General features: G+C 38.2%; 1 protein-coding gene across 4 annotated transcripts in view; it reads left to right on the forward strand.

Annotated features, from left to right (window-relative positions):
• Positions 1-275: 275 nt before the first annotated feature.
• Positions 276-22,227, forward strand: part of CNST (consortin, connexin sorting protein) — a 96,554-nt gene continuing 74,602 nt past the window's right edge. For 2 of the 4 annotated variants that reach the window (XM_003410923.4, XM_064276782.1), the window contains exon 1: positions 276-389. The gene's annotated coding sequence lies outside the window, so the exon portion shown is untranslated. Of the gene's footprint in view, positions 390-10,897; positions 11,082-22,227 lie in introns of all 4 variants that reach the window. The other 2 variants (XM_064276781.1, XM_023549334.2) reach the window with 2 other exon arrangements.

Raw genomic sequence — 22,227 nt, forward strand, 5'->3', positions numbered from 1 at the left:
AACCCTCCTTCTTGCCTTTCTTCCTTACTTCCGCTTCCGTCCGGACTCGGCCGCCGAAGGATTGTGACTGGCCGGCCGAGGAGAGAGGCCGACCCGCGGGTTGTGTCCGGGCTCGTACTCTATGGTTGTCCGCCCTCTCTGCTTCCTCTCTAGCCGCTCGCGCTCTATGCTCCGCGGTCGCGGGCCGCCCGCAGCCAGCCAGCCAGCCCGCCAGCCCGGAGGGGTGCGCAGAGGAAGGCGGGGCGGGAAGGCAAGCGGTGTCTCCTCCGCCAGAGTCCCGGGAGACCCGAGCAAGCTCTGTGACAGTTCGTCGGCCGCCATGTCAGCGAGTGGGGCAGGAAACAGAGCCGGCGTACACCGGTAGCCCTCCTTTCGCCTCCGATTCCCAGGTAAGAAGAGAAGGAGGGATGCAGGGGACCCGCCGGCTGGCGGCCGAGGTGGATAGCCTTTCGGAAGCCCCTCGCTCCTGCCCCTGCGCCGGCCGCCTCCAGCAGCGCCGCCTCTGTCCTCCTGCGCCTCTGTCCTCGGGGAGGTGCAGCCCCCGCGCCTTCACCTCCGCCCCCTCTCCGGTCTTCTGTTTTCCTCTCTTTTCTCCAGCCACAGTGGGTCGGTCTCTTGTTCCTGCGCATCCTTCCAGCTTCTCCCTCGCTAGGTGACTAGGGCCAGAAGTCGTTCCTCGCCCGCCTCCCCGAGGAGACTGCGACTTCCACTCTGCCTCTACTGTATTCCTTTCTATCCCGTTGCCCACATCTCTCCACCCTTTTGGTTGATTTTCATTTTTCCCATACCTTTTTTTTTTTTTCTCTCCCCACTTTGGTCGTCAAGAACCGCCTAATGTCTCTTTTCCTTTCCTCTCTCTGAGCCAATATTTAGCTTTATTTTTAATCTTATAAAGATTTCTTTCTGAGCTGAAAAAAAAAAACCTTAGGATGCAAATTTTGTTCCATGTATAAACTTAGACAAATTGCGCTGTGGAATGCATTTTAAAAGACTAGTTCCAAAGACTAAAAATAGGATGCTCTGGTGGAAATTTTGGCAGTCTTTCTACCTCTTTGGGCAACATCAGAAAGCCCGATTCTTTGAGGGTGATTACAGTATTTAAGGATAATACCCAGAAAGAGCTGTACCCATTGGTATCCACAAAAAAACTGCAATCAGTCAACTCCCTGTTTTAAAATATGCACAATCCTTTCTGCTTGCTCTGCTGGGAGTGTAATTGAGTTTGGCATTGAAATGCACAAGGAAAAGGCTTCTCAGAAATGTGTCACCTGGCAAATAAAAGTCTGAAGATTATCCTCAGCTGATGAACTTAAAATTGAATGAATTGATATGCAAGGATGGCCTTTCTTGGATTATAAACTTGTTAGACACTCTAGAAAGTTTCTGATCATTTTTTAAATATTTTTGTATTATGCCAACTCCTGTGGAAGTCCTGGTGAGTCACTGGTCTTAATTTCTTTTTTCCAATACAGTTTCCTCATTGACAGTTTTCTAGAACTGACTTTTGTATCCTCTGAACACCTGAGACAGCGCTTTTTTTTTTTTTTTTTTTTTTACTGAGCTGTCCCTCCCTTTGCTCTTAAAAAACATTTTAATAGATTCAAAAATACACTGGATTTCCCCCAAGAGCCCTAGGGTCCTGAATATTTAAAAATTAAATAAACAGAGTGATGTCTTAGGGTAGAGGAAGAACATGGTTTACTCACAGAAGTTTGTCATTGAATTTCTCACCTTTAAAACAAACTTAACTTTAATATATGCTTTCTTATTTCGTAATATTTGTGGACCCAAGGGAAACCCTGGTGGCGTAGTGGTTAAGTGCTTAAGTGGTACGGCTCCTAACCAAAAGGTCTGCAGTTCAAATCTACCAGGTGCTCCTTGGAAACTCTGTGGGGCAGTTCTACTCTTTCTTATAGGGTCGCTTTGGGAATCGACTCGATGGCAACGGGTCTGGTTTTGGTTTTGGTGGACCAAAGGTAGCATAGTCAGCCCTAGAGAAACTGATGTAATTTTTTATTTTGCTTTTGAGTAGTAATTGCCATTTTCACTTAGTTTTGGCAATTAGAATTAGCTTATAATGATTGTTTCTCTTTTTATGGTGTTACTGGCTCATATGTTTGTGGTTGAAGTTGCTTGAATACTAAAGAGACAAAACCTTATACTTTCTTTTTCTGAGGCCCCAGGTGCTGGAAGTGAAAGAAATGTCCATTTCCCTTGAAAGGTGAACCTTACAATCAGAATTAGAAAAACTTGGCTTATGTATTTCCCACTTTATTTTCTTAACAGGTGTGGTTTTGCACCCAGTGCTATTTTTGCCCTTCTGAAGTAAAGTAATCTTTCTTTAAATTGGTGCCAGGACAAACTGATTCTGCTGATATTTTTACAATCTTCTTATTAAGTTATTTCAACAAAATTGGTAGAGAAAGGAAGATGCTGCTTTTTCCCCTTTGGCTTTCAAATGACAACCGTAATTGGGAAATGCCCAGTGATAGTTCTTGCTTGCTAATCAGAATTAGGCTGTAGGTCTATAGCAGCACCATCCCACAGAAATCTGGTGAAAGCCACATTAACAAAGTAAAAAGAAACAGGTGAAATTAATGTTAATTACATATTTTATCTAATCCAATACATAGCATTGCAACACGTCATCAGTATAAAAAATGAGATATTTTGCATTTTTCTTTCGTTCTAAATCTTTGAAACCTGATGTGTATTTTACACTTACAACATACCTGAATTCAAACTAGCCACATTTTAAGTGTGCACTAGCCACATGTAGCTAATGGGTATCTTATGGGATAGCACATATCTATAGGATTACAATGTGATGCCATACTACCCTGAAAGTCTGATTTGTGGGGTAAATTCAAAGATCATTTTTCTGAAGTTCTGCGGTTTTGAAACTGAAAAGTTCCTGTGTAGGAAGGGCATTCCAAAAAGTCTCTTCCTCTTTGTGTGACTGTGTTAACGCTGAGGAGGATAAACAGGTGCCCAGTGCTTGTTTAGTGACAGGTCATAAGGTGAATCCAGCGCTCAGTCATTTCCTGGGGTGTCATTGTTTCAGTTATTTACCTTTGCGTGTCAACAGTGCATGAGGTCACTGTGTGAGTCTTTGTCAATTAAATCTTTGGGCATTAAGTAGGGAGAACATGAGGACCTGAGAGAAGATTGGACTTTATTGCCAACAGGTAGAGCACCTGCTGTTGTAGTTATTTTCCTTCTGGTATAGCTAAGAGCTTTGTGATGTGCATCTTTGTATCATAGTGTTTCTTGTAAAAGGCATGATCAAATATTTCTAGCAAAAATTGGAAAGGAAGAGGGCATATTTTATAGCTCCAAAACACTGGGAGCTTCAGTGATAGCAAAAGAATAACATTTGCTTTTGGTGGTTTGGAGCCCTGGTGGTGGAGTGGTTAAGAGCTATAGCTAATAACCAAAAGGTTGGCAGTTTCAATCCAGCCACTTCATGGAAACCCTATGGAGCAGTTCTGCTCTGTCCTGTAGGGTTGATTTGAGTCAGAATTGACTTGACGGCAGTGAGTTTGATTTGGTTTATGACGGTTTAGGAGCCCTGGTGGTGCAGTGGTTAAGAGCTTGGCTGCTAACCAGAAGGCTGACAGTTCGAATCCACCAGCCACTCCTTGGAAACCTTATGGGGTAGTTTTACTTCACCCTGTAGGGTTGCTATGTGTCAGAATCAACTAGATGGCTGTGGGTATGGTGGTATAGGGGATTCGACTTGATGGCACACAACAACAACAAAAGAAAATATGGCAGTTTGTGTATAAAACTACTGGCATTATGTTGAGATATGTGTTTTAAGTTGTTTTGCAACTGAAGTGATGAATTGTAAGGAACCATCTCTTGTTCAGAGATGTTAGAACTTTTTGCACCTGTTGGGTGCAAACTGACCTTAGTGGGGATCAGACTTGCCGTTGTTCTTGTCTTGACTCTTGTAATTTAATAATAAGTTTCCCTAAATACTACTTTGTCCCTGGGTGGTACAAATGGTTAACATGCTCAGCTACTAACCAAAAGGCTGGAGGTTTGAGTCTACCCAGAGGTGCCTCAGAAGAAAGGCTAGGCTATCTACTTCTGAAAAATCAACCATTGAAAACCCTGTGGAGCGCAGTTCTACTCCAACACACATGGGGTCACCATCAGTCAGGTCGACTTGATGACAAACTGGTTTTAAACACTATTTTAGTTCCAGTGTTACATTTTACAGTTAATGTAAAAAATATCCAGTGAAATTTAATACAAGAAACATGTCCCCTCCCTAACCTTTATGGTATAAAGAAATTTTAAATTGATTAGTAAACAAACTCCCTCTGTAAAATCTGGCCACTATAAATATGGTATAGCATAAACAGTATGTGGAGTATTAGAAGATCAAACACAGAATTGAGGAAGTAGTTAATGTTTGTTTCCTGAGTGATGTACACGTGTCATAGAGGAAGATATAGTATTTTCATTTGTGTTTAAATCTAGATTGCTGTCTATTTGACACCATTTTGGTTGGGTAAGAAAAAAAATAGACTGGTTTAACTGAAGCCATTCCTGGAGATCACCTTACAGCCAAATAGTAGACAGGCCTATAAATAAACAATAACACATGTGGGGAAAATGTCCCTTAGAATGATCATCCATATGAAACTGAAGGGACAACATATGCCCAAAAGCAAAGATGAGGAGGCAGAAAGGGGCAGCGTCTTAGGCTGGGTTCTCTAGAGAAGCAGAACCAGTAAAGCATATAAATATATGTAGAGAGATCTATATCAAGGAAATGGCTCATGGGGATGTAGAGGCTGGAATGTCTAAACGTCCATGGGTCAGGATAGAGGCTTCTCCTGATGCAATCACCACAGAGGCTGTCGAACCCAAGATCAGCAGGTTGGAGAGCAGGGCTCTTGCTTACAGGCTGTGAATATTGACAAATCCCAAATATAGGCAGGCAAGACCATGGGTAAGCTGCTAGCTCAGGTCCCGAGAACAAGAGGTCTGATGAACAGGAGCCAGCTGCAGGATCCAGAAGGAGCAGAAGCCCACAAGCCTTGCTAGAATAGCCACTTACAGTCAGTGCAAGCCACGTGCCCGAGGAAAGTCCCTTTCAACTTATTGGCTACTCTCAGCAGATCCCATCATGGAGGTGATCACATAATATCAAATTTCATCAGGGTCACACCATCCTATGACTATGAAACCACTGAGAATCATGGCTCAGCCAAGTTGACACACAACCTTAACCATCACAGGCGGGAAAACGAGATAAATGAAAATGAGAAACTCAGGGTAGTAACGAGGAGAGTGCTGACACGTTGTGGTGACTACAACCAATGTCATGGAACAATTTTTGTATAAACTATTGAATGGTAAACTAATTTGCCCTGTAAACCTTCACCTAAAGCACAATTAAAAAAAAAGAAAAACTGGTTTCTACAAATTTGTCTTAGGAAATTTTAATTTTAGCTGTTTGAAGAAGAATGACATACTCTGCTAATTTTCGTTTTTTTTTTTTAAGCCCTTATAAACTCTGGTGGCTGTTCAAAGATTATATGTTTATTGAGAAATTATACTTTTGATAAATGTGTGTTTTGGTTCTGTTATGGAGCATTCTCTTCAGTTTAGGGCCTTGAAGATTTGCACGAATACAGACTTCCTCTACTTAGGACTCCTTCCCGTGGGGGAAATTGCATTTCCTTTCAACCAGGGAATAATTTTGTTTTTCAGCCATTACAATAGTTCGTTCCTAGTATTCTTTAAAGAAACACCATTTAAAAAACTGAAGTCTTAGAAAAGCTTGCGATTGCTTAAATTGTTTTAAGTTTTGAGTTTCTGGTCATGAGCCTTCTTGGAGATGAAATATTTGCCATCATACCACTATACCCCGCCATCTTTTAAGATTTCGCGTTTTTCATCATCAGTAGCCACGTGGGGAGGAAAGATACTGTGTGCCTGTCAAAATACTGACAAATCAGGATTATTTTTCCCTCAGACTCTCTAGGAAGAATTCTAAAGCAGTAAGTTATACTGTTAGCCACCTTTATTTATTGACATTTTAATTGACAGTTTCTAGGAGATTTTAGGAATTCCAATACTGTTGTCCGTGGCTATTTCAGAATATAGCACCTTTATTTTGATTTTATGTATTCATTGTCCTTCTTTTTTGCAGATATTATTATCACTATACAACTAAATCTCAAAAGGAATCTTTAGATGGACTAGAAAACATTGTTAAAGATTTTTCATTGAGGACTTTTGTGAAAATGTATTTTATTTATTGAAGCCTAATAATTTGTTTTTAACTCTTGAAACAACACAGATTATTTTAGATTTTTTTCTTTTTTCACTTGTGGAGTATGAAAAAGTTTTCTTTAAGTTGGGTCTTCTAAGGATTCATGCCAAGTGACCAACATGATTTCGTCCTTCAAATTCAACTCAGATGCAGAGGATTAGAAGTTTGTAGAAACTATGCTAATTAGAAAGTTATGAAATTTAGTTTCCCCAAAATAATTTATTTATAACCATTCATGATAATCTAAGTTAAGTCATCAGACTTTATTTTCTTCAACATATTGCAAGCTAATTCCTAAGCTCCTTTTGTTTCACCTGTTTTCTTTTTTAAGATAATATTGTGTTCTCAGTGAGAGTTTACAGAACAGATTAGGTTTCCCTTTAACAATTTCAACACACATTATTCAGTGACATTGGTTACATTTTTCACAATGTGTCAACCATTCTCATTAATTCCGTTCTGGTTGTTCCGTTTCCAGTAATCTAGTTTCTCTGCCCCCTTACCTTCTTATCTTTGCTTTAGGGTAATTGTTGACCATTTGGTTTCATATAGATGATTTTTTTAAAGGAGCACAGTGCTCATGGGTTATATTCTTTATTTTATGAGCCACCCTGTTGTTTAGCTGAAAGGTAACCTCAGGGGCTAGTTTCAGTTCAAGGTTTGAATAGTATCTTTGGGCGATAGTCTCGGGGAGTCCTCTCATCCCTGTCAGTCCGGTAAGTCTGGACTTTTTAAGAATTTAAGTTCTGTTCCCACATTTTCCCGCTGTTCTATGAGCATCCATCTATTATGGCACCACTCAGAACCGTTGGTAGTAGTAGCTGGGCACCATCTAGTTCTTCTGCTCTCAGGGTAAATGTGGCCATGGTTCCAGTAGACCATTAGTCTTGTAGACTGGCTTCTTCTCTGAGTCTGGTTTACCTTCAGTTTTGCTGCAGATGAGTAGAGGCCAATGGTTGTATCTTAGATGGCTGCTTGCAAGCTTTTAAGACCCCAGACTGTACTTACCAAAGTAGGATGTAGAGCATAAACTTTATGATCTATATTATACTAATTGACTTGAGTTGTCCCACAAGACTATGTTCTAAGCCTTCAAACCCAGGAAACCAAACTTGCAAGGTGTTTGGTTAAGTCTAAAAAATATCCATGAGTGTGCCTCCTATGTGGTTTATTATATAGCTTCACCTATTCTTTAAAAAATTTGTTGTTGAGTTCTTTGCCATGCCAATTAGAGTTATACATTTAGCTTTAGGTAAGCACTGTGGAGAGCCAAAATTAGAAGCGAAGTCCTATTTTACTAATATGATAAATGTTTTGTGAGTAAGGAAAGAAAAAAATGGTTTGTCTTAGTTATTTTTGAACTCGTTTTAAAATTGATTTAATAGGTCTTATTTCCATCAACCCTTACATTATCATTAGCTAAAAAAGATCTGTTCAAATTAACCTAAAATAAAAAATTATGTAATTCAGGAGATTAGTTTTATTATATGAAGTGGCCTCTTGATTGATTATAGTTATGTAGATTTAAATTATTGTTATAGATTGATTTGTGTCCCCCCAGAGTATGTGTTGTAAGTCCTAATCCCTGTTCCTATGCTTGTAATCCTGTTCGGGAGTGGGTTTTCTTGTATTAATGAGGCAGAATTAGTGTAGGGTGTGTTTTAAGTTGATCTCTTTTGAGATATAAATGAGCAAAGATGGGGGAGGATAGATGCTGGCCACGTGAAGATTACAAAGGAGGGGAGGAACAGAAGCATAAAAGAGACAAGGACCTTCCTCCAGAGCCGACAGAGAGAAAGCCTTCCCCTAGAGCTGGCAGCTTGAATTTAAACTTCTAGCCTCCTAAACTGTTGAGAAAATGAATTTGTTTTTTAAAGCCACCGACTTATGGTGTTTCTTTTATAGCAGCACTAGAAAACCAAGACAGTCATGATGCCTCCAGGGTTTTATTCTCCCTTTCTCTCTTTGCCTGGGGAAAATCTGGGGACCTTGGTGTATAAGGCTTGCCTTCTCTGAAAGCCTCAGAGACTGTACCTATACGTGCAAAAAACTTACGAGCAAATATCGGGCTTTGGTACATCCACACAATGGAATATTATTCAACCATAAGAAGGAGTAAAGTACTGATACCTGCTACAACATGGGTGAGCCTTGAAAACATGATACTAAGTAAAAGAAGCCAGGCACAAAAAGTCACATCTTAGTTGTTTCCATTTATACGAAATGCCCAGAATAGGCAGATCTATAAAGACAGAAAGCAGATCAGTGATTGCTAGGACCTTGGGAGAGGGATGTTGGGACTGCCGCCTGGAAATGGCTAAAACGGTCAATTTTATGTTGTCAGAATTTTATCTCAATTAAACAAACAAGCGAACCAACTCTGAGCTTCCTTTACTCCAGAAAACTTATGTAGGCTTGAGGAAATAATGCCTGTGCTAAACCAAAGCTTTTATGTACTTGTCTAAAACTTTGTATAAAACTATATACTTTGTATAACCTTTGATGAGGGTTTCTGTTGTGCTGTAGCTCTTCTAAGTGTGTGACTAGTAATCCAGAGGGCCCATTTCCCCTCACCCTTTGTTTTTGTTTGTTTCCTATTCTTCTGAAGAACCATAGCAGACTATGGTTTATTAAACACTTGGTTCTTTTAAAAAACAAATCTCCTACAAATGTATTACTTTATAACTTTTAGAAATTATTTTCTAGTTCCTTAAAGGAGACTTTATTTGGTTTTTACCCTTTGCTTTCCCTCTGTGCATTTTATAGGCAGGTGATAAGTTCTTGTGGTAGTTAAGTTTTTCCTGAAGCCCAAAGAGTTGTTCAAAGACTTGGGGCTAGAGTAAAGAACACCAGCCTTTTATAAGGACACCCTGTCCAGTGAGAGAAATGGGTCCATAGACAGGTCGATGATACAGTCACACTCCCTGAAGAAATACAAGGTGATAAGAAACTAGATATGCTGGAAAGATTTACTTTGAACAGGAGGCAGAGACATCCTTCTACTGAGATAAGAAAGGAAAATACTGGTTACCAATTAACCTCTGGTAACTTCTATTTACATGTGGCACAGGTGAGGCTATCTGCTGAGATAGGGATAAGAACCTGACTGGAGGCTGGGGAAGGTTTAGAACAGCTTTGGAGGGATGAGGCCCTGGTTATGAGGAAGGATGCCTGGCCAGCATTGAGAACTCCAGCTGAGGCTGGATAGAAACTGCTTTTACAGTTACCCGTCTGTACAGTTGTGATTTTCATTAGTAGCAGCAGCTTGGATGTAAAAGCAGAGAAAGAGGTTAGGTTGACCAGGTCGAGGGTTTGTAAGGTGGGTGCAGAAGAAATATAAGAGGACTAAGGAAATACCTAAAGGTGATACACGGGTTCAGCGTTAGATACGAAAGGAAGTAAAGCAGGAGGACGTTGACTGATACGGTAAAAGAGTCAGGAGCCTGGAGTTCTCAGTATGGTTAAACAGCTTGAGTAATGGCAGTAAGGGACTAAGAGTGATCGAAGAATAGGAGTTTAGAGCCAGATGATGCGATGTTGTTAGTGGGATGTTGGAGATGTTGAGACTTATCTGAGTTGAACAGATTGTTTGATTTGATGCTCGAGAAAAACATCTTAAGCCTGGGTGACACTCACTAGTTTTGTGCAGACAGTAGGATGCGGTCATAGGTTTTTGAGTCCTGAAGAATTATTCGTTCAACAGGTATATCAAATCCCTGTTTTTATTACATAAAACAAAAAGGTAGTGTTTTCTGCCTCTAGTACGCAGGGTAGATTGAAAGAGATACATGAGACAACGAGGGCCTTAATTAAAAGTAAAATCAGCCCACACCCTTTTCGAAATTTCATAACTTCTAAATTGATAGACTTAATGAGTTTTTGCTCCTTGTTCAAAAGAAGAGTAAAAGTAAGCTAGAGAGCCTCCTGGCTTAGGTTTTATAATTTAAAAATAGAGTTAAAATTATGTTCAATGGTGTATGGAATATTAAGCCCTTTATCCCACTTGAATTCTTAATTTAATGATAATCTTTAAGAATCTAGGCATTAAAATATACGTATGTAAGAAAACCTGCCATTTTTGGTGAATAATTTGAAATTTGTGACTCTGAACCTGACATTAGTTCCTGTCAGCTTACTGGCTACTTTTTGAGCCTCATACCTGATCAGCATTATACTAAGCTCTATGGGAAATGCCGTAGAAGTGCCCACACAGAGGACGTCATATACCGTATGTTTATGCAAATACCGTGTGTGTAATGTGAGACTGTTTTACTGATTTCATCATTTCTGTGCATTATATGTGTGGGTGTGTTATTTACTTGGGTATGTATTTATGAAAAAAATACTGTAAGCCCTTTCGAGAAAACATTTGATGAAAAATACAAGTCCACCAAAATATTTTTTTCTTCTGTTTTAAGTCCGTATACTTCTTAACGTCTTAGATGGCTTTTTGTGGATTTGTTTTAATTTTTGTTACACTGGGAAAGAAACATGTATAAAAATTTTCTTGGTTAGTTTAATTTATAATTAATTCAGTAAATACTGTATAGAATTTTGTTTTATTCATTTTACCGGAAGGTTAAATGCTCCCTTTTTACTTAGGGTTCAGGAAACATATAGTGGAAAGTTCTGGAAGGTTGGAAGTTGGAGTTCATCCAGAGGCTCCTCGGAAGAAAGGCCTAGCAGTCTACTTCCAAAAAGTCAGTGATTGAAAACGCTTTGGAGCACAGTTCTACTCTGACACACATGGGGTCACCATGAGTTGGAGTCATCTCAGTGTCAGCTGGTAATTATGTTCTAAAATAGTTAAGAGTTCTAAAGCAATGGGTGTCCATCAAAATGGTGGACAAACAGATTTTCTAAAAGAAAAAAAAAGCATATTTATTACATGAGGTGTTGTCATAAGAGAATATCACTAAGTGAATGGCTTTGAAGAGCACGAATTTATTGTCTTTCAATTTTGGAGGCTAAAAGTCTGAATTCAGGGTATAGGCTCTAGGGAAAAGTCCTTCTTTTACTCTTTCAGCTTCTAGTAACTGCCAGCAATCCTTGGCATTCCTGGAGTTGTGGATGCGTCTATCTCAGTCTTCAGTGGCATCTTCCCCTGTGTGTGTCTCTCTCTGTGTGTATTCCCCTTTATAAGACACCACTCAGAAAGGATTAGGTTTAGGACCCATCCTACTCTGGCATGACCTTATTAACATGACAAAAGAAAAACCCTTTCCAGGCAAGATCACGTTCACAGGCACAGGCTCTAGGACTTCAACATACCTTTCTTGGGGGCACAGTTCAATCCTTAATAGGGCCTATATTGAAGTTCCTGTTTTACCCCACCTACCCTTCTTTTCCATCTATCTAATTGTCCTTCTTATGATTTAATCTCATTTCTTTCATGCCTTTTCCTACAGGAGGCCTGCCCAGGTAAAATGGCATAGCAGAGCAGAGTGTGTTCTCAAAGGAGAAAGAAGGTGGCTGAGCCAGTCAAGCCTAGATACCACCGCATTTACCAATCAGATAAATCACTCCACCTTCCCAGAGGTGAATGAGGAAAGGAGCACATCAGGAATGGGGGAGGATTCTCCACTAACTCCGCCCTCACTGTATTAACTCAATAGAAGTCAGTGAGTTAAAATATATATATATATATTATGTTTGATGCTTTTAGAAAAGATTTTCTGAGTGTACAATTAATGTATGTTACTCTTACAATTCAATAATAAAAGAAACTAATCCAATTTAAAAAAGCACAAAGGACCTGAATAGACATTTCTTCAAAGAAGATAAATGGAAAATAAACACAAGAAAAGATGCTCAGTGTCATTAGCCTTCAGGAAAATGCAAATCAAAACCACAGTGAGACACCACTTCACACACACTAGAATGGATATTAAAAAACAAAATAACAAGTGTTGGCGAGGATATAGAGAAATTGTAGCCCTCATACATTACTGGCAGGAATGTCAAATGGTGCAGCTACTGTGGAAAACAGTTTGGTGGTTCCTTAAAACGTTAAAAATAGCACTAATGACCCAGCCATTCCACTCCTGGGTATCTACCCAAAAGAATTGAAAACAGATGTTCAAAGAAAAACTTATACATGAATATTTATAACAGCATTATTCATAATAGTCAAAAAGTGGAAACAAACCAAATGTCCGTCAGCTGATGAATGGATAAATAAATGGGGTGAATTCTCGTGGACTGCAGAGTTAGCCATGGGGCTGAATGAACTCCTGAAACTATTGCACTGAGATAATCCTTAAATATTAAACCAAAAATATCCCTTGAAGTCATCTTAAAACCAAGCATTAGTTTAGCTTAACTAGGCAAAAAGGTCTACCTTGAACATTATGCTCTCTTAAGAACTGTCTATGTGGGATCAGATTGACAACAGCAACTTGAAAGTTCAAATAGGAACCTTAGGGGGCAGTGAGTTTACATTATGAGAGAGTAACGATGCAAAAAAGGAGGGTGAGAATGGTTGCACAACTCGAAGAATGTAATCAACATCACTAAATTGTACATGTAGAAACTGTTGAATTGGTGTATGTTTTGCTGTGTGTATTCTCAACAACAAAATCAATAAAATTTAGAAAAAAAAATGAGGTATACCCATACTGTGGAATATTATTTGGGAATAAAAGTAAATGAAGTATTGCTGTATGCTACCACATGGAAGAACCTGTGAAGTGTACACTTTACGTGGATGAGTTGTATGGTATAAGAAGTATATTCTCAATGAACCCAGACCCATTGCTGTCAAGTCGATTCCAATTCATAGCAACCCTAAAGGACAGAGTGGGGTTTCCAAGGCTGTAATCTCTACAGAAACAGACTGCTGTGTCTGTCTCTCTCAGAGCAGCTGGTGGGGTTGAACTGCTGACCATTTGGTTAGCAGCTAAGCACTTGACCACTACACCACCAGGGCTCTTGATATAAATAAATAAATAAAGCTGTTATTAAATACCTCAACAGGACAAAAAAAACATGTTTATGGTAGAGAATGTGTAAAATACAAAAAGGAGCCCTGGTGGTACAGTGGTTAAAGCGCATGGCTGCTAACCAAAAGGTGGCTCGAACCCACTTTGCGGGAGAAAGATGGCAGTCTGCTTCCACCAAGATTTACAGCCTTGAAAACCCTATGGGGCAGCTCTACCCTGTGCTGTAGTGTTGCTATGAATTGGAATTGACTCCAGGGCAACAGGTATTTTTTAAAATACAGAAAAAAGTCATTTGTTAGAATTTTTTCAGTTCCCTATTTTCATTGTAATGATAAGCTAAAAGAAAATAATAGCAGCCTATTCAATATCATGAAGACTGACACTTTAAAACAACATTCTGATATGGGATTTCAGTGCCCAGGTTTGCATTTCTGTTTGTAAACATGGGAGTGAAAACATCACAATATACTAGTTATTACTGAAGAAATTGAGGCTCAGAGGGGTAAGTGTCTTCCCCAGGTTCTTCAAACAGGTTATTAACAAGAGTTTGTGTTAGAATGCAGATTTCAGTATTTGCAGCTCAATTTATTTTATTTATTTATTTTTTATTTTACGTCTTACCACTTTCTTCTTTTCCCTTACTCTCAATCCTTGCTAATAGCTTGCCTTTTACTGTTGCTTGTTTCTTTACATGTGCTTTGTTTCTTCAATATAGTACTCTTAGGCATAAAATATACTTCAATTCTTTTTATCCTATTCCCCTTCCTACCCCCAACACATACACTGCACTGAGCATGGTGGTATATACATTGTGGACACTCAGTAAATGCTTAATAAAGGACATTAACTTTGCTTTTAGGGATCCATGGAAACTTGGCTTCAAAATATAGGCAAGCGCCAGAGTGGAAGCATTCACAAGTCTTGTTCTAACATGTTTCGAATTCAAAAACATTTTTTTAATATTGAATTAGGTTTTTACCTTTTTAGAAACCATCCAGCCCTCTCTTTTTCGTTTTCGATGGGACATTGCCGATGACACCTTTTTTGAAGATTGCTAAGGTAAACATTTCAGTTAAGCTAGGAAAGGAACGTGTACTAAGGCAATCATTCAGGTGAAAAAAATTTTTTCTGTGGTTAAAATATTTTCAAAATTAATCATTCTTGTAACATGAAATTTTTAACAGTACAACCAAATCCTGTTGTGCTATTATGGCTTTGTTTTTTTTCCTCTCCCTTCCCCCGACTGTAGCCTTTTCTTTCTCCTGCTTTTACCTCCTATTCCAATTCTCTTTCTAGACCCTCTGACCATTCTCTGGGTGTCTGTATATTTCTTACTCTTTTTGATCTGATCTTTGGGCTAAGGTTACCTGTGAAACCAGTAATCCGGATGATGTCCTGTGTTCCATCCACTGTTTCATATTCACTATTCAAATTCTTATAGGTCTGTCTCTGCTTTCACTTGGGCATCTGAGGGAACACCACTATTAATCTTTTTACCTTTAACATTTTAGGAGCATTCTATTAACAGAACAATGTATTTTCATAATTCCCGTAAAGATGGCCATAATTCTTACTGGAACCAGTTTTATTCCATTGGTCTTCATAGGTAAAATTTGTTCATTTTGTCTTATTGATGGTCGTGAAACTATTTTTTAATATTTGTCTATAGTGGAGAAATCTAAGAATGTTTGTGAGAAGGAGAACCTTTCAAGAAGTAAAATTGTAGTTGAAGAAACAAAAATGGAAAGGCTAGCTTAAAGTAAATTGGACCTTGGTCTGATTCCATTTGACTCATTGCCATTTTGGAGTAGAACATTAAAACATTCTTTGTTTTCTTTGACTATCTAAACTTTTTTTCCTTTCATGTGCATTGCACAGGCAACAAGGATTTGTAATTATAGTCTTAAAATTTTCCCACATTGCTAGGTCAGGAAGTGGAGAGAGTCCCCCCCCCTTTTTTTTTTTTTTTTTTACTAATTCATGCTCCTTTTTGGGAATTTGCTGACTTGTCTGTATCGTGTTTAATTTTTCACTGACAAAAACACTCTCCGCTCTGAACTTTCCCCCTTTATTTCTGTTTCCTACCAGATAATATGTGTGGGTTTTTTGTTGTTAAATAAATTTTAAACATCGTCTTAAGTGATATGACCTTTTTTTTTTTTCCTAAATCTATCCCCCCTAGTTGACATAGTGAAAGAGACACTTTAGTACTTCAGTTCATTTGAATAAAGATTTATGAAGTACCTATTATATGCCTAGGGCCATGTTATGTGGTAAAGGTTTCACAAAAAAAAGAAAAGGAAAAGATACATTCTCTCGCTTCAGCACTTGATTTCTAGTTGGGAAATAATATACATGTTTCATGAATATTTGGTGTCTCCAGTATGGTGTCATAAATGTTTGGAGGTCCACCATTTTTTCATTCGTTCTATGTTTAGCTCATGTGTGCTCTACTTACCTTTTCTGTATCTAACATCTTACAACCTACTTGCTTCTATACTTAGTTTCATCTTCACGACTTGTTTCTCTCCTTTTCACTACCAGAATTGAATATTCTTAAATATTCACACATTATACTCTTCCCACAAGTAAATAAAATTTTCCTTCCTCTAAACTTTCTAAGAGCCTGCCTGTCATTTACCTAGGGCTTCAAACCAGTTGGGAAACCCTGGTGGTGTAGTGGTTAAGTGCTGTGGCTTCTAACCAAAGAGTTGCAGTTCACATCTGCCAGGGGCTTCTTGGAAACTCTATGGGGCAGTTCTGCTCTTTCCTATAGGGTTGCTGGAGTTGGGATCGACCTAATGGCACTGGGGTTTTTTTTTGGTTTTTGAACCAGTTGCATTTCCACCCGAGATATACTGAATCAGGATCTACAGTTTAACAAAATGCCCAGGCAATTCTTAAGTATAATTCTGAGAGCCACTGCTCTACTAGTGGTTCTCAGAATTGGTCCCTAACTGGCAGCATTAGCATCGCCTGGGAACTTCTTAGAAATGCAAATTTTCATCAGGGGTTCTAACTGGAAGAAACTCTTTTTGAAGCCCTGCATTTACCACAGTCTGTGTGACAAGTCTTTTTGAGAAGGAGGAAGGTTAGGGCAAAGGTGAGTAGAAATGTCTTGTAATTCTTTTCTTATTAGAGTATAAACTCTTAAGGGCAGGTTGTGCCTCACCCGCCTCCCCCCCGCCCCCAACGTGTTTGTAGTAGACTGTAACATTCTGATTATGTTGACATCTGGTTAGCTCATTTGAAGCACTGAAAACTTGTAAGGTCAAAGTTCAGTCTCCATTTGGAGATATATTTGTTTTGCTTCCTCATATTACACCTTAAAAAAAAAAAAAACCAAAGCCGTTGCTGTTTTCATTCCAACTCATAGCGACCATTTTGGACAGAGTAGAGCTGTCTTGTAGGGTTTCGAAGGAGCAGCTGGTGAGTTCAGACTGCTGAGCTTTTTAACCACTGTGCCATCAGGGCTCTGTATTACACCTTTAATGCCAACCAAACGTGTACTCTTGATTAGAAAGAGCACCGAGTGAAAGACAAAGAATCAGCACCTGTATTGCATGAGCGATTCAAACCAGCATTCCCCTGGTTGTGGGACCAGAGCATCACGTTCCCATTCAAAGGAAAAGATTGTATCATTGTTTCTCAAGATAAAAGTAGACAATAAAGGTGGCAGCAAAAATATTTGCTGTACTCTTACTTTTTTAGTAGACAAATGACTCATCTGTAGCTCACATATTTGTTTTGGACTTGAGACAATAAATGCCAAGAACTAAGGAACTAATAAATAACTAGAATCATCAAATATTAAAATTAGAAGGGAACTTAGATCCCAAGAGATCAGATAATATCAGAACTCAAGTTTTCTGATTCTCTAAATCAAGACGTTGACTGTTTTTCATAGGCAAAGAATTTAGTCTTATATTTGTGTTAGAAAAATCCTAAATTGAAGAAGTAACAAGATGAAGTTTGAAACTGTTTTCAATAAAAAAGTGGCAATTTAGTGTTACAGTGTTTCTAAACCATGCAAAACCACACAAGATTAGTGGATAGGTGTATTTGAGATCTTAGTGACAGGTTAAAAGGAGGTGCCATCACTTTTTTTTTAGTTCTGGCATATATTTGTGTACAATTACAACATAAGTCAGGATTTTAGGAATTCATTCTTTAAATTTCAAATACGGATTTTAGAAACTTCATTCAGTTGTCCACATAAAAAAAGTAAGAAGTATGGCAGAGCTGACCGATAAAGAATGGGGAGACAAATGAAAATTAGTGGCGATAGACTGAAGAAATCTCTATTACACTGATAACTTTGTACTCAGGTGGGCGGTTAGGGTAAGAGATTCTCCTTTCAGCTGCTATTTTGTGGTTTATTTGTATCATGCGACTGATTTGAAGACAAGGTATATAACCAAGCAGGGTGAAGACTATGAATTGTAGTGGAGTTGATTTCAATGGGCCCTCAGCAATGACCCTACAGTTTTCCATATTTGCCAAGTCAACTCTTGTTCCTATTTCCCCTGCTCCCAACATACCCTTGCCTTTACTTTCAGCAGATTATCTTACCCCTATTTCCGTGAGAAAGATAGCCACTGAAATGGGAATGCCTCCGACTTAACTTACATCTACTCCCTCTCCCCCATCCTTTCTGCCACAATGAAAAACATGCTCCTCATTTTTAAGGGAAGTCCCTTTGCCCAGTCCCTGGATCCCATCCCACCTCCCGAGTCTTTACACCATCATTTGTTTAGCCGTCTGTCTCTCTGGTTATCCTTAACTTCTCGCTCTCAACTGGCCCTTTCCTTTCCTGTCAGCATGTCAGGTTGCTCCCATTCTAAGAAAAGGAAAAGCAATCTCTTATCATTAAAGATCAACAAGTGATTTTTCAAATATATAAACCTGATCATATCACTCTTCTGCTTAAAAATCCTTCAGAGTCCCTACTGATATATTTAGTAATTGTCAGGTTTTGGAGATGTGATTTTATTAAAGCCATTAGCCAACTTCTTTTTGTTTGGTTGTGTTCCCTGCAAAAGTATAGCTCAGCATTTACTCGTGTTAGAAATTAAATGTGAAAAAATTTTCAGATATTTTGGATGTAATTCTATAGTCTCTGTTGCTATCGTTGAATCCAGTGTTAATTCTGTTTATTAGTAACAGCAAAAAGAAAATTTTTCAAGGTAGCAAATATTTATTTAACATCTAAGAGATGTGAGATCAATAAAACAAGATGTAAACACACTGGGCCTTTTAGCAATGGACCAGCTCTTAAGTTACTCAGGACCAAAGAATATATATGTTGATATGTTTGTGTAAAAGACACTATAAACAAACATACACGCACAAAGAAAAAATCCAAACCAGTTGCCATCACATTGATTTGAACTCATGGTAACCCCATGTGTGAGAGAGTTAAACTGTGTTCTATAGAGTTTTCTTGGCTATGGTCTTTATGGAAGCAGATTGCCATACCTTATTTCCGTGGTGCTGCTGGGGGGGTTTGAACCGCCAACCTTTAAGTTAGCAGTTGATCACAAACCGTTCACACCACCCAGGGATCTAATAAAAGACAGTAGTAGATGACTGTAATTTTCTACTCTAATTAGACTTCTAACTAAACTTAGAAGTTTGTGAATATAAGTTCTCATTCAGTCTAGTATTTATTCTAAAACCACCACAGAGAGAAAATATTCATAAATTAATGTGAGGCATGAAGTGGAAACTAAGATTTGTTCATAGTAGTAAAATGTGTACAGCCAGGCCTAGTACATATCAGTGATGAATTTGAAAAATAAAAAGTGGGGTTCAGGGAAGTTATATTTTTTCCTCCTTGAAAACTTATTTAAATGAAGTTTTTATTATTAGTTAAAAAGTTATTAGACTTTTAAATTGATTAAAAAGTTATTAGATACCTGTTCATTTTACAATCTTTGAGAAATTTAATAAGAGCTACCCTTGAGTTCCATATCTGGAGTAATTTCAATGTTATTTTTATTGTAGAATTTCCATTTTATTTAAGATTTCTGAAGGTCAAGAAAGTTACCTTCAATACATGGATCTCCTATGAGTTTGTTCCTGTTAACAGTTTTTCCCTTGGTTTTTGGTCAAATTTTGATCTATCGTATGACTGGTTATTTGGATTGTATACTGGACATTACAGATGAAACGTGGACATAATTTGAGCCTTTGTTTGATTTCTTCTTCCAGAGAGAATTTCCTTATGCTTCTGACAGGCAACTAGGTTGAGGGCGGATCACCTTAAATTAGCCAGAGATGAGGTGATTCTGTGGGTATGCAGTTCCTGTGAGGGCTGGTCTACTTGAGGGTCACCTCTTCTTCTGGGGAGTATCCCTTTTAGGTCCCAGGTGGAAGTTCGGGGCCTCCTTCTCCTTGACAGGCCCTGAACTCCTTTTTCCCCTGGCTCTGTGAGTCTGCTGAAAGCTTTGCTCAGCTTTTCCAGCCTCCACTCTGTAGCCTTCTGTCAGCTTTTCCAGTAGTTATCAACGGGACGTTTGTCTGAAATTAGCTAGTCCTTGCCAGATGTAGAACTTTTTCATCCTTTTTTAATGTTTATTTTTGCATATGTTTTAAATGAAAATATGTATTAGTATAGTAGTTTGTGCATATAATTTATGAATAATTATATGTGATAGGTGTATGGTGGTCAATTTCTGTACTCGTTTCGGGTACACTATCAAAGTTTCGAGACTGTTGTGCTTTATTCCCATTCTCTTTATCTGTGATATTGGTTCAGTAAATACCTGTGCCCTGCCTAATAGAAATTATTCCGTGTGTACAAGGGTACATTTCAGATACCTGAGGATGGTTTCTAACAGGGATGACATGTAGATTAATGTGCAAACCTGGAAAAAATGTGTTCATAACATTAAGAAATACAGAAAATAGTCTTTTATGTTGCTCCTTAACATATTTTTCTAAATTCTGTGTATCTGAAAAACATTTTGAAGTATTGGAAATTTTTCATATTGCTGTCTCCTGAGTGGAATAGAATAGTTGATTTTTAAAATAAATATTAAAATGATTATAGTAGTTAAGGGTACAGGCCCTAGAGTCAGATTATCTGAGTTTGAGTACCAACTTTGCCCATACCGGCTGTGTGACCTTGGCCTATTTATTCAACCTTTCTGTTACCCTGTTTTCTTCTCTGCAAAATGGAGATGATTATAAAACTATCATGCAGGGCTTGTTGTGAGGATTAAATTATATAGAGAGATTTAAAAAAAAAACTTAAAACACTGCTTGATAATCAGTAAAACTTCACTATTCAGTATCTGCTGATTAATGTTAATATTAGCATTTTATTCAGATGATACAAACCATATAGTCAAACCTCTTAAAGAACGATTCTAATATTTGCTTTTGCCACCGTGTTATTAAGAACTAAGTGTATATAACTACAAACGTGTATAGAACAAAATATAAAGTTTTATGTATATATTCAATGATTGAAGTATAGATGGCTTTTTATCACTAGTTGGTAGCAAAGTGTTCATAGTTTAAAAATTATTAAGACAGTTTCTGTGAGACTGTATAGTAGGCTGCTAACCAAAAGGTCAGCAATTCAGATCCACCAGGTCCTCCTTGAAAACTCTATGGAGCAGTTCTCCTCTGTCTTACAGGGTCACTATGAGTCTGAATCACTCGACCGCAACCGTTGTGGGGGGTGGGGGTGTGTGTGTGTGATTTGGTCTGGGCCAAAAAGTATTTTCAAGTTTTTAGATTCTATTGGTTGTAGCTTCAAAATATGGTTGTAGTGGATTTTACAACAAGGAGGCCTTTAAAGCCAAAAGAACACAACTTGTGTGTGGGCCTAGGGAAATGACTCTGTCCCCTACACTGATTGTAATTCCCTCTATGTGTATGTTATTAACCCTGTGAAACTAATTAAAGAAAATACTTGTGTTGCTACTAATAACTTTATGCCGTGATTTGCCCACCCTCTGTCTTCAAATGATGTACAAATCTTTAATTTCCAGGAACATTTCAGAGCATAAATTCAGTCACCCTGAAGTAGTGAAGTCTTAGGCAGAATTTCTAATTAATGATATGTTCGTTCATTGAAAAAGACGGTTAGCAATTATTGCTAAGATGGCATGCTTCTGGAGGCCTGAAGATGCCCTGGAGGTCATATTTGTTCTATTTTATGTCTTTAAATGAAAGTGAAACATGTACATGACCTACTATAAGACAGGAAGAGGGAAGAGATGACTGTTTTTGTACTACTTAGTTATACCCAAGCTTTTAACTTGTCGCTTTCCATTGATGTAATGGATTTTGAACTCAAAGGCTTTGGGGATGCCTAAGCTGTTTTGAACTGAGCCCCATTGTGAAAGGGAGGATTGAGGAAAATGAAACAAATCCTGCTTCTTTTCCTCCAGCTTATCTGCCCCAAGGTTGTGTTAGGCTTAGGAGTCACATAGTTTCAGTTTATTTCTTCATATTTTTTAGGGAGTTTTCTCTGCATAAATAAAATCCATATATGATGTTTTCTGCTTTAGAGCCATTACCTTCACATTTGACTCTAATCAATCATTTTTCTTTTTCGTTTTTATATTCTTGCAGCGTTGTTATATTTACCTTGTCACATTTTTGTCTTCCTTTCTATCTTATGGCATGAATTTTCTCTTCTACAACCACTTTTTTCTAAATTAAGATCTAATTTCTTATAAAATTCTGGGTTTTTTATTCTTAGTAAATATTTTAAATATCTGGTTTACTTTTGTGCTGTACTATTATGTAGAAAACTGTATGGGACAATTCTCTTCTGTCCTGTAGGGTCACTATGAGTCAGAATTGACTCAAAGGCAATGGGCTTTGATTATGTAGAAAACAAATTTAAGTATTTAGAAAGATTATGAAAGTCTGTCTTACTAGTTACAATCACTATTCAGTGCTCATGAAGTACTAGGAATATTTTGACTATGGAGGAGTACCAAAATAAAGGGACAGCATGATATTGGGGTT

The sequence above is a fragment of the Loxodonta africana genome, chromosome 25 (assembly GCF_030014295.1).
Source record: "Loxodonta africana isolate mLoxAfr1 chromosome 25, mLoxAfr1.hap2, whole genome shotgun sequence".
Classification (NCBI taxonomy): Eukaryota; Metazoa; Chordata; class Mammalia; order Proboscidea; family Elephantidae; genus Loxodonta; species Loxodonta africana.